We start from the raw sequence: 12,765 nt of genomic DNA on the forward strand, positions 1-12,765 counted from the left end.
GCCACTACAATGCCGTTCTTGTGCCAGACATGCATTTCTCCATGCATGTTTACAGTTGCTGGGGCCTCCCTTACAAGGAAGGCAGGTTAGGGGCACAGTTTGTAACTCCCATTGCTGTAGTTTGTCTTTGGCTACAGCTTACAGTCATATTCCTCCAGTAAACATTCTAAATTCCTTTCATCCTTGGTTATCACGTTGGTAGGTTTCGAAAGCTTACCTGGTGGTGTGAACTCAATTCATTACTGAGGAGTCTTGAGGCTTTTGGTAATACCTTCCTAAACCCAGGGTTGCTGGACATGTTCAGTTGCAGTTGGGCAAGAGAGTACCAAGCTGTACTTGTAGATAGAATAACCATATCCCAAGATGTCCATACCGAACCCCTTGGTCCTGTGGACATGATACATGGCAAAAAGGACTGTGTAGATGTGGTTAAGGTTAAGAGTTTTGAGATGGGGGGAGTATCCTGGATTATTCAGGTGGGCCCAATCTAATCACAAATTCTTAAAAGCAGAGAACCTTTCCAAACTTTGATCAGAGAGACAATGGTGTAAGAGGGATTTGATGTTGGTTCAGAGATGTGTGGGACTATTACAATGACCAGAGAAGTCTCTAGTTGCTGAGGCCCCCAGCTGACAGCCAGCAAAGAATCAGATTGTCCTATGCTACTTGTGACTGAGTTTTGCCAATAACTGAATGAATAGGACATGAACTCTGCTAGAGTCTACAGAAAGGAACATAACCTGTCCATACCTTGATTTTAGTCTGGTGAGACTTCTACTGGGCTTACAACCTAAACACTAAGGTAATACATTTGTGTTGTTGAGTTTGTGACAGTGCTGGTAGGTTGGAGTCCGTGTCAGCATAGCCTCCATCTCACTGTGTCCACTTTGTTTATGTGTGCATCCTAGCTTTAAGGTGGCTGATAATGAAAAATGGCTAATAGCAATTAAGTCATTTTGTCCACTTGGTTGTTCAGTGCCTTTTCCGTGAGGATACTTTGTTGGCATTCATAGGTGATGAAAAATACACCTCACATTTCGTACACATTCCCATGAGTCTTGTCACATGTCTCTACTTTACCCTCTGATTTTCTAGTCCTTTTTCTTCCAGTTTCCTGACCAACCAGCCAGACAGATGTCTGACACATGAAAAGATGCTAAATCACCAGGGAAATGGTAAATCAAAACCCCAGTGAGATGTCACCTTACACCAGTCAGAATGGCTGATATCAAAAAGGCAAGAAATGTTGACAAGGGTGTGGAGAAAAGGCAACCCTTGTGCACTGTTGGTGGGAATGTAAATTGGTACAGCTACTTTGGAAAACAGTATGGAAGCTCCTCAAACAAAAATAGAAATACCATATGACTTAGTAATTCCATTTCTGGGAATTTACCTGAAGAAAACAAAATCACTAATTCTAAAAGATACATGCATCCCTATGCTTATTGCAGCATTATTTACAACAGCCGATATATGGAAGCAACCTAAGAGCCCATTGATAGATGAATGGATAAAGAAGATGTGGTACATAGGCACGATGGAGTATTAGTTATAAAAAAATGAAATCTTGCCATTTGCCACAATATGGATGGACCTAGAGAGTGTTATACTATGTGAAGTAAGCCAAAGACAAATACCATATGATTTCACTTATATGTGGAATCTAAAAAATGAAACAAGTGAATAAGAAACAAAAGAGAAATAGACTCATAAACATGGAGAACAAACTGGTGGTTGCTATGTGGAAGGTGGTAAGGGGATGGGCAAAATTGGTGAAGGAGATAAAGAGGGACAAACTTCCAATTATAAAATAATTAAGTCACAGGGATGAGAAGTGTAGCATAGGGTATATAATCAGTAATGTAATATCTGTGTGGTGATGGTAACTACACTTATTGTGAGCATTTTGTATACAATTGTTGAATTACTATGCTGTACATCTGAAACCAATATAATGTATATCAACTATATTTCACTAAAAGAAAATGACAAAAAAAACTTATTTAATTGAAGACTTCCTGATTTCTCCAGATGTTTATCAGGTTCAGTAGTCTTTCCTAAGAACCAAATTTGGGTTGAGTTCTTTTCTGTTGGATTTGTGTTTTCTACTTTTTTAATTGTAATTTTACCTTTATTATTTCTTCCTACTTTTTTTTGGCCTCAAATCTTTATTTTATTTTTATTTTGTTATCATTAATCTATAATTACATGAAGAACATTATGTTTACTAGGGTCCCCCCTTCACCAAGTCCCCCCCACAAACCCCATTACAATCACTGTCCATCAGCGTAGTAAGATGTTGTAGAATCACTGCTTGTCTTCTCTGTGTTGCACAGCACTCCCCATGCCCCCCAACATTATACATGCTAATTGTAATACCCCCTTTCTTTCTCCCTGCCCTTGTCCCTCCCTTCCCTCCCATCCTCCCCAGTCCCTTTCCCTTTGGTAACTGCTAGTCCATTCTTGGGTTCTGTGAGTCTGCTGCTGTTTTGTTCCTTCAGTTTTTCTTTGTATACTCCACATATGAGTGAAATCATTTGGTATATGTCTTTCTCCGCCTGGCTTATTTCACTGAGCATAATACCCTGTAGCTCCATCCAAGTCTTTTATTTTTATATCTAATACTGCTGTTGTTTTAAAGTATATTTGGCCTGATATTAATATATGTACTGGTTTTCTTTTCATTAGTGTTTGCAAATCTTTTTTTCTTTGGTTATAATTAATGTACAATTACATGAGCAACATTATGGTTACTAGACTCCCCCTATTATGAAGTCCCCACCACATACCCCATTACAGTCCCTGTCCATCAGTGTGGTAAGATGCTGTAGAATCATTACTTGTCTTCTCTGTGTTACACAGCCCTTCCTGTGTCCGCCCCCCACCGCTACATTATGTGTGCTAATTGGAATACCCCTTATCCCCCCTTATCTCTCCCTTCCCTCCCATCCTCCCCAGTCCCTCTCCATTTGGTAACTGTTAGTCCATTCTTGGGTTCTGTGATTCTGCTGCTGTTTTGTTCCTTCAGTTTTTCTTTGTTATACTCCACATATGAGTGAAATCATTTGGTACTTGTCTTTCTCCGCCTGGCTTATTTCACTGAGCATAATACCCTCTAGTTCCATCCATGTTGTTGCAAATGGTAGGATTTGTTTTCTTCTTACAGTTGAATAATATTCCATTGTGTGTATGTACCACATCTTCTTTATCCATTCATCTGCTGATGGACACTTAGTTGCTTCCATTTCTTGGCTATTGTAAATAATGCTGCGATAAACATAGGGGTCTATATGTCTTTTTCAAACTGGGCTGCTGCATTCTTTGGGTAAATTCCTAGGAGTAGAATTTCTGGGTCTAATGGTATTTCTATTTTTAGTGTTTTGAGGAATTTCCATACTGCTTTCCACAATGGTTGAACTAATTTACATTCCCACCAGCAGTGTAGGAAGGTTCCCTTTTCTCCATATCCTCGCCACCATTTGTTGATGTTTGTCTTTTGGATGTTGGCCATTCTAACTGGTGTGAGGTGATATCTCATTGTGGTTTTAATTTGCATTTCTCTGATTATTAGCAATGTGGAACATCTTTTCATGTGTCTGTTGGCCATCTGAATTTCTTCTTTGGAGAACTGTCTGTTCAGCTCCTCTGCCCATTTTTTAATTGGATTATTTGTTTTTTGTTTGTTGAGGTGGGTGAGCTCTTTATATATTTTGGATGTCAAGCCTTTAACGGATCTGTCATTTACAAATATATTCTCCCATACTGTAGGGTACCTTTTTGTTCTATTGATGGTGTCTTTTGCTGTACAGAAGCTTTTCAGCTTAATATAGTCCCATTTGTTCATTTTTGCTGTTGTTTTCCTTGCCCGGGGAGATATGTTCAAGAAGAGGTCACTCATGTTGTCTAAGAGGTTTTTGCCTATGTTTTTTTCCAAGAGTTTTATGGTTTCATGACTTACATTCATGTCTTTGATTCATCTGGAGTTTAGTTTTGTGTATGGGGTTAGACAGTGGTCCAGTTTCATTCTCCTACATGTAGCTGTCCAGTTTTATCAACACCAGCTATTGAAGAGGCTGTGATTTCCCCATTGTATATCCATGGCTCCTTTATCATATATTAATTGACCATATATGCTTGGGTTTATATCTGTGCTCTCTAGTCTGTTCCATTGGTCTGTGCCTCTGTTCTTCTGCCAGTACCAAATTGTCTTGATTACTGTGGCTTTATAGTAGAGCCTGAAGTCAGGGAGTGTCATTCCCCCAGCTTTATTCTTCCTTCTCAGGATGGCTTTGGCTATTCTGAGTCTTTTGTGGTTCTATATGGATTTTTCGAACTATTTGCTCTAGTTCATTGAAGAATGCTGTTGGTATTTTGATAGGGATTGCATTGAATCTGTAGATTGGTTTAGACGGGATGGCCATTTTGACAATATTATTTCTTCCTATCCATGAGCATGGGATGTGTTTTCATTTATCGGTTTCTTCTCTCTTTTCTCTCATGAGTGTCTTGTAGTTTTTAGAGTATAGGTCTTTCACTTCCTTGGTTAGGTTTATTCCTAGGTATTTTATTCTTTTTGATGCAATTGTGAATGGAATTGTTTTCCTGATTTCTCTTGCTGCTAGTTCATTGTTAGTGTATAGGAATGCAACAGATTTTTGTGTATTAATTTTGCATCCTGCAACTTTACTGAATTCAGATATTATGTCTAGTAGTGTTGGAGTGGATTCTTTAGGGTTTTTTATGTACAATATCATGTCATCTGCAAACAGGGATAGTTTAACCTCTTCCTTACTAATATGGATGCCTTTTATTTCTTTGTGTTGTCTGATTGCCATGGCTAGGACCTCTAGAACTATGTTGAATAGAAGTGGGAGAGTGGGCATCCTTGTCTTGTTGCATTTCTTTTTACCATTGTTTTATTTATATATTTTTGTCATTGAAGTGCATCACTGACATACAATATCCCATTAGTTTCAGGCATAAATCATAGTGATTCACTGTTTTTCTACATTATGAGATGATCCCCACAATAAATCTATGGTTATCATAACCATCATTTTAGATCCAACTTTTCTGTACTTTTACTTTCAATGTTAGTTTTGTAAACAGCATATGGTTACATTTTATTTTATCCAGTCTTAATAGTTCTCTTTTACTGAAGCATTTAGACATTTCAGTTTTTATGTGAATTTTTATTTATTTTGACTTTATTCTTGAAGGATATTTTATCAGGTATAGCATTCTTGGCTTGGCAATTGTTTTCTTTCAGGACTATTTCTGGCTTTCACTGCTGTTATTCTTTCAGGATTTATCATTTTGTCTCACCCATCCATTCTGGGGCTGCTTGTAAGATTTAAGATATCTATGTATGCTCTTTGAGAATTACTGGGCTCTGTGTGTGTATATATGTATGTATATGTGTTTATATATATATTATTTGAATTAGAATCCATAAAAAGTTCACACATGTTAGTTGATACATCTTTACATTTTTTTGTAGACATTACTCATTTTTCTTTCTTTTTCCAATTTTCTTAAATAAAATAGATTATCCTGTAGAGTTTTCACAGTCTGAATTTAGCTGATTCCATCTCTCTAGTGTAGTTTAACATGTTATTCTGTCATCTGTATTTGAAAATTGGCAGCTGAGGCCAGAGCCTTGATTAGATTCGGGTTCATTGTTTTGGGAAGTCTACTTCATAGGTTGTATTGTCTTCTTCCATCAGGAAGGTACATATATGTGGTTGTCTTTCTTTTTGTGTTAATGGCAGCCATTTGATGCTCAGTGCCTAGATCTACTGATTCATTAGGAGTTGAAAATGATGATATTCTAACTTTATTTCTTCTTTGCTTATTATCTGGAAAACCTCTATGAAGAGACATTTCTCCTTCTCTTCTATTTGGTTATCCAGTGGTACAGTTTGTATAGGAAAGGCAGAATAAATGCTTAATTCTTTCTTCCTTCTCTTCCCTTCCTTTTCCCAGAATAATGAGTTGGTTCATTAGCATCTTGTAAAAGCAATCAGTTTTTAAAGTTATAATAAAAAACTTACAGATTTAAGCATTTTTGATGTATTTTAGTCCATTACAGTTAAAATCCTTAATACTTAAATATGTCCTATCTTTGACCAGATGGAGGTTCTTGAAATTGACTTCTGAGTCCTTTTGTTATGGGTTGAGTTTATTCTCCTCTGTTCTTGTCCCCCCTGCAACAAAGAGTTGAAAGGCAGAAGAAACACAGTAGTGAAGCAGAGTGGAAGTTTTATTTAATGCACTCCAAGAGAGGAGCAGGACAGAGTCAAAGTAGGCAAAGGCATGCTGTTTACTGTGAGGCTTCTCTTTATGGGGTTTTTGGCAGGGGAGAGAAGTCCTTGGTTGACAGTCTTTGGCCTTGGAGGCCTGGTCTAATTGGTGAAATGGAGACATGGGCTGTGCTCTGATGGTTACTGTGCTTGTCTTCTGATATTTTCTTTTTCTGGGGAGTGTTTGGACATTCCAAGAACTCCTGGTCCTTGAAACTTCAACTGATTAACTCTGTGAGTCTTTTCTGTCTCTCTGGTTTTATCTGGTTCATGCTTTGAGACCCTTTCAGTGGACTTTACTGGCATTCTCTCTCTCCACCATGCTTATGTCTACTTTTATACCTAACACTATTGATGTGACCTCAGTAGTCTTTGATAGTTTCTTTGCTATTTTTATGCCAATATGTTTTAGGCTTATCTCATTCATTTCCTGCTTCAAACCTAGGTTCACCCATTTCTACAATGAGCCCTGGTTCCTTTATAACAGGAGATGGTGCTAGGGATGCCCATTGCTACCGGATTGGTCATTGTTTCTAGATATTTTCAGTGAACAGAGATAGGAAATATTTCTTTTTCTCTCTTTTCAAAAAGATGTAATGCCTCATGGTTTCATGCTGATACTTAAAATTCAAATTCAGGATTAAACGGTTTTAATTTAGCCTCTTCTATCTCATATCTGTTCTTTATTTTTGTTGTGTTGGGCATCTCAGTTCTCAGTGCCACCAGGGATGATAAAATTAGAATATAACCTAATTGCACATTTGCTTTATTGCACCTTATAAACACAAAATTTTCAGAATAACAATCTCAATACTGATTCTTCTCGCACAAGATGGCAGAGTATGAAGGCAAGTTGGAGAACTACTCACATACCAAGGAAGCAACTACAGCAAAGACAACTAACTTTGAAAATGACCTGAAATCTGCAGAACAGACCACTTAGACCAGGTGAAGATGAGAAGACCACACACAGAAAAGGGTAAAGTGGCAGAGCTGCAATCCAGCAGGACCCAAGCCCTTCCCCCATTCCAACCCACTGGCGGGAGGAAGAGGAACAGAGAAGGGAGGGACTAGGCACCCAGGAACTCTGCACACCTGGCCCTGGAGATCTGCTCCAGGAACACGAGTCCCCATTGCATTGGGTTCTGGTGATTAGTGGGGCTGCATGCCAGAGTCAGTTGGAATACTCTTGGAGGCTGAGACACCAACTGCCTGTGGAGGACAGGCATACTCTGCTAGTCCTGCTGAGACCTGACACAGAGGAAGCAGTGTGAATTTCAAAGCACACACAACCCACAGCACAGGACATAAAATACCGCACACCACCCACAACCATGCTGCCATGGTTGTGTTGAGTGTCTGCTCGTTGAAAGACTTGCCAGAAGTGGGAGGGAAGCCAGAGGGGCAAGGGTTGGATGGAGCTATCTCTGCAGGAGAAAGGGCAGGTGGGTGATACCTTCCCAGCCCTCCCTCAGCCCAACAGGTCCAGCACTCTCAGGATCCCCAGATGGTCCGTCCCTCTAACTGGCGACTCAGCCTCAAGTTCCCTGCACACTGCTAAGGTGCCAGCCCACTAAGCCCAGCACTGTAGGACTTTGCTGCCTGGCTTTCAGAAGCAGACTCTCTCAGCTTTCATGGCCCTGTTTCAGCCCAAGTGGGGAGGGGCCTGCAGGAGCCAGCTCCAAGAGCTCTTTCCTCCCCCTGGGTGGCCAACCCTATGCTGCATGCTTGCTGCTGCTAGGGGTTATTGTGTGACTCAGTGCAGCAGCTATGAGCCAGTGGGGCTTGACTAGCTGCCTCCACCCTGCTGGCGTGGCCTCCTACCATGCGTGTTGAGCTGCCTCTGTGAGCCTGTGTGCCGCTCCACTGCATTCCCTGCTGCCTCAATGAACCTCCCAGAAAAAAGATTACTCTGTGCATCCAAGCTTTGCCCCTCTGGCTTCCCTCCCACGTCTGGCAAGTCTTTCAATGAGCATACACTCATATGACTTGTTGCTGTGAGCCCTCCTACCGTGAAGTTTGCCGGCACTGCTGAGACCCTGAGGGCTCTGCAACTGGGCAACTTGCCACCACCAGATGCCCATGCACTCTGCCATTGTGCAACTTGCTGAGTGACCACCCCACTCACCCCATTAACCCAGAAGCCCTGCCACCACTGCAGTTCAGCCATAAGGCAGGCAGGGGGTGGTCCACCCATAACAATCCCAGTAGAAGTTACTACTCTCTCTGATCACAAAGGGCCAACTGAGGCAAACTGCCAGCCTCAGCAGACTGAGATAAATTACTGCTGGCAGAGAGACAGAAAGCTCACCTCTCCCATTGAACACCAATAGCAACTGGGGCTCCATCACAAAGGAGAATGTTTCTGGATACCCCAGGATGGCTTCTTCATAAAGGCATTGCTCTCTAGACCAAGAAAGCATGGCAGATCCATCTAGAACAAAGGAAGAAACACAGGAACCCTGACAAAATGAGGAGGCAGAGGAATATGTTCCAAACAAAACTATACAGGGTAAGACCAGAAAGAGGGCTAAATGAAAGGGAGCTCACCAGTCTTCTTGATAAAGAATTCAAAGTAAGTCATAAATATGTTCAGTGATCTGCAGTAAAGTGTTGAAGATCTCAGGGAGGACTTCAAGAAAGAGATACAAGAGCTGAAAAAGATCCACTCAGAGCTGAAGGATATAGTAACTGAAATGAAATATACAATGAATAATAGACTGCTGCAAGTAGAGGAGCAATCAATGAGATGGAAATTAGAGAACAGGAACACAACAAAGCTGAGGAATAGAAAGAAAGAAGGATCTCTAGGAATGAAAGAGTGATAAAGGAGCTGTGTGACCAATCCAAACAAAGCTATTTACATAATAGGGGTACCAGCAGGGGAAGGGAGACACAAAGGGATAGAAAGTCTCTAAGGAAATAATTATTGAAAACTTCCCCAATGTGGGGAAGGTAATAGACACTCAGGTCATGGAATCGCAGAGATTCCCTAACAAAAGGAATCTCAGGAAGACAATACCAAGACATAGAATAATTAAAATGGCAAAGATTAAGGATAAGGATAGAGTATTGAAATCAGAGAAAAAAGATTACTTATAAGGGAAACCCCATCAGGCTATCAGTAGACATCTCAGCAGAAACTTTACAGACCAGAAGGGACTGGCATGAAATATTTAATGTGCTGAAATAGAGGGAACTTCAACAGAGAATCCTCTACACAGAAAGATCATCATTCAAATTTGAAGCAGGGATTAAACAATTTCCAGATAAATGAAGATGCAGGGAATTTATAACCACTAAACCAGCAGTACATGATATGTTAAAGTGACTGCTGTAGAAGGAAATATTCCTAAGGCCATATAGTTTTCACCAGTGAAAATAAACTCACAGTAAAAGTAGTAGACCAATTCATTACCAAGCAAGTATGAAGTTAAAACAGAAGTAGCAAAACCAACTGTAAACAAAATTGGTCAAGGGATACACAAAAAGTGCAGATTATGACATCTAATACATAAAGTGTGGAAGAGGAAGAAGAAAAAAGTACTTTTATATTTTGAAACAGAGCAATTAGCAACTTAATATAGGCTGTTCTATAGTTAGGAAACTATCCTTAACCTTTGGTAAAGTAACCACAAACCTAAAGCCTATAATAGATACATAAAAAATTAAAACAGAGAAATCCAACCACAACACTAAAGAAAACCATTAAATAACAAGAGTATAAAAGAGGAAGAAAGGAACAGAGAGGAGCTATAAAAAAAGCCAGAAAAAAATTAATAAATGTCAGTAAGTACATACCTATCAATAATTACCTTAAATGTAAATGGACTGATCAATACCAGATGGCTTCACAGCGGAATTCTACCAAACGTTTGAAGAAGAGCTAATATGTATTCTTCTTTACGTATTCCAAAAAGTGAAAGAGGAGGGAATACTTCCAAACTTATTCTATGAGACCAGCATCACTCTAGTACCAAAACCAGGCAAAGACACTACAAAAAAAGAAAATTACAGACCAATATCCCTGATGAATATAGAGGCAAAATCCTCAACAAAGTATTAGCAAAGCAAATTAAAACATATATAAAAATGATCATCCATTATGACCAAGTGGGATTTATTCCAGGGATGCAAGGATAGTATAATACTCATAAATCAATCCATACGATACACCACATTAACAAAAAGGATAAAAATTACGATTGAGATGTCAGTAGATGCTGAAAAAGCATTTGACAAAATTCAACATCCATTCATGAAAAAACTCTCAACAAAATGTATATAGATGGTATGTACCTCAACATAAAAAATACCATATATACAATTGGAAGCCAAGATGGCAGCGTGAGTAGAGCAGTGGAAATCTCCTCCCAAAACCACATATATTTATGAAAATATAACAAAGACAACTCTTCCTAGAATAGAGACCAGAGGACACAGGACAACATCCAGACCACATCCACACCTGCGAGAATCCAGCACCTCGCAAAGGGGGTAAGATACAAGCCCTGGCCCGGTGGGTCCCGAGCGCCCCTCACGCCAGCTCCCGGCGGGAGGAGAGGAGTCAGCAGGGAGGGAGAGGGAGCCCAGGACTGCTGAACACCCAGCCCCAGCCATCCGGACCAGAGCACAGACACAGTGCATGCGTGGGGTCCTGGATACTAGGGAAACAGGGCAGCAAGACTGGTGAGCAGGTCCCTGAGGCCAACGCCCTAAGACAAAGAAAAGCGAGCGGCTTTTTAAAAAAACAAATTATTTAATTTTTTTTTTTTGGCGAGTGCTTTTTGGAAGTCTTAAAGGGACAAGGACCCCAAAATCGGACAGAAGCATCCTGGGACACTTAGTCCAGAGGCAGGGAATCTGGGGATCTCTGGGCACTCTAACCCCCTGGGCAGCAGGGAGCACGGAGGCCCCTCACGGAGATAAATAGCCTTCGGCCGCTCCCCCTCCAATGTGGCTCCACCATTTTGGAGCAGCAGCCCGAGCCAGGCCATGCCCACAGCAACAGCGGAGATAAACTCCATAGCAGCCGGGCAGGAAGCAAAAGCCCTGTCTGCGTGCAGCTGCCCAGCACAAGCCACTAGAGGTCACTGTTCTCCCAGGAGAGGAAGGCCACAAACCAACAAGAAGGGAAGTTCTTCCAGCTGTCACTAGTCCCAGCTCTGCAAACTATTTCTATCACCATGAAAAGGCAAAATTACAGGCAAACCAAGATCACAGAGACAACACCAGAGGAGACAGACCTAACCAGTCTTCCTGAAAAAGAATTCAAAATAAAAATCATAAACATGCTGATGGAGATGCAGAGAAATATGCAGGAGCTAAGTGATGAAGTCCGGAGGGAGATCACAGATGCCAGGTAGGAGATTACAGAAGTGAAACAAACTCTGGAAGGATTTATAAGCAGATTGGATAAGATGCAAGAGGCCATTGATGGAATAGAAACCAGAGAACAGGAATGCATAGAAGCTGACATAGAGAGAGATAAAAGGATCTCCAGGAATGAAACAATATTAAGAGAATGGTGTGACCAATCCAAAGAGAACAATATCCGTATTATGGGGGTACCAGAAGAAGAAGAGAAAAAGGGATAGAAAGTGTCTTTGAAGAAATAATTGTTGAAAACTTCCCCAAACTGGGGGAGGAAATAATCGAACATACCACAGAAATATGCAGAACTCCCAACAGAAAGTACCCAAGGAGGACAACACCAAGACACATAATAATTAAAATGGCAAAGATCAAGGACAAGGAAAGAGTTTTAAAGGCAGCTAGAGAGAAAAAGGTCACCTATAAAGGAAAACCCATCAGGCTATCATCAAACTTCTCAACAGAAACCTTACAGGCCAGAAGAGAATGGCATGATATATTTAATGCAATGAAACAGAAGGGCCTTGAACCAAAGATACTGTATCCAGCATGATTATCATTTAAATATGATGGAGGGATTAAACAATTCCCAGACAAGCAAAAGTTGAGGGAATTTGCCTCCCACAAACCACCTCTACAGGGCATCTTACAGGGACTGCTCTAGATGGGAGCACTTCTAAGAAGAGCACAGAACAAAACACCCAATATATGAAGAATGGAGGAGGAGGAATAAGAAGGGAGAGAAGAAAAGAATCTCCAGACAGTGTATATAACAGCTCAATAAGCGAGCTAAGTTAGGCAGTAAGACACTAAAGTGACTCACCTTGAAACTTTGGTAACCATGAATTTAAAGCCTGCCATGGCAATAAGTACATATCTTTCAATAGTCACCCTAAATGTAAATGGACTTAATGCACCAATCAGAAGACACAGAGTAACAGAATGGATAAAAAAGCAAGACCCATCTATATGCTGCTTACAAGAAACTCACCTCAAACCCAAAGACATGCACAGACTAAAAGTCAAGGGATGAAAAAACATATTTCAGGCAAACAACAGAGAGAAGAAAGCAGGGGTTGCAATACTAGTA

This window comes from Manis javanica, chromosome 10, assembly GCF_040802235.1.
Source record: "Manis javanica isolate MJ-LG chromosome 10, MJ_LKY, whole genome shotgun sequence".
NCBI classification, from domain to species: domain Eukaryota; kingdom Metazoa; phylum Chordata; class Mammalia; order Pholidota; family Manidae; genus Manis; species Manis javanica.